This window comes from Corvus brachyrhynchos, unplaced genomic scaffold (assembly GCF_000691975.1).
Source record: "Corvus brachyrhynchos isolate BGI_N302 unplaced genomic scaffold, ASM69197v1 scaffold11, whole genome shotgun sequence".
Taxonomy (NCBI): Eukaryota; Metazoa; Chordata; class Aves; order Passeriformes; family Corvidae; genus Corvus; species Corvus brachyrhynchos.
Genome location: NW_008236965.1, coordinates 6120240 through 6121175, shown reverse-complemented (window position 1 = coordinate 6121175; position 936 = coordinate 6120240).

Genomic DNA, 936 nt, shown 5'->3' with positions numbered 1-936 from the left:
CTTTTATGCAGAAACCAGTGATCAAACTTTAATGCCTGCTTTGAATCACCTCCCCTCTCACTACCAAGTAACTCTAGCAGTTGGTGAAACATTCTTTTGCCTGCAAAAATGAGCAGTGGCAAGAGAAAATATAAATTACAGCTTCATTTAATTCTGCAGGCTGGTTTCCAAATTAACTATGTATCTCTGCAGTCCAGAAAGGCCTTGTATATATTCATGAATAGCCTGTTATAAAGCAGTAAGGCATCAGTAATAATTATATCTTAATTCAGTTCTAAGAAGGAGTTTTTCCAGACTGTTATAAGCCAAGCAAGTTTCTTTCTGTTGCATCTCAACATGCATTATCTGTGGATGCCAATATGATGGGTACCTCATAAATAGAAATTATCGCATAGAGTGGTGAACTTTGTCCCTCAGTATTGTTACGTCCAAATTAAAAAATTAACAAAAAAAGGTGCAGAATTCAGGCTTCCCTGGATAACTTCAGGCTCACACTGCTAGTGTTCATTTGCCTACCTTAACGACGATGTTGGGTTTTATCTTCATTGGCTTTATTAATTTCACTTGTCTAGGGAGGAGAGGGGAAGATGAATTTGGCTTCATATCATCATTCTCTTTCACTGGAACAATTGAATACCGGAGTGCAAGGAAAATAAGTGTGCTTTTAGTGAAGAAGGTGGGATGGCTTTTCTGAACACATTGTTTGCAGTATGAAATTAACTGGGTTGGGCTTTGGTTGGTTGGTTGGTCTGTTTGGGGTAGAGTTGTTTGGTTTTGGTGGGTTTGGGGGTTTTTTGGTTTGTTGGGGGGGGCTTGGGGTTTTTTGGGGGGGAGATTTCGTTTTGGGTTTTTTTGGGGGTGAGATTTTGGGGTTGATTGTTTTTCGGGGGAGGGGGTGGGTGGCGAGCCGGTGACGCACGGCAGGGGCCCTAAGTG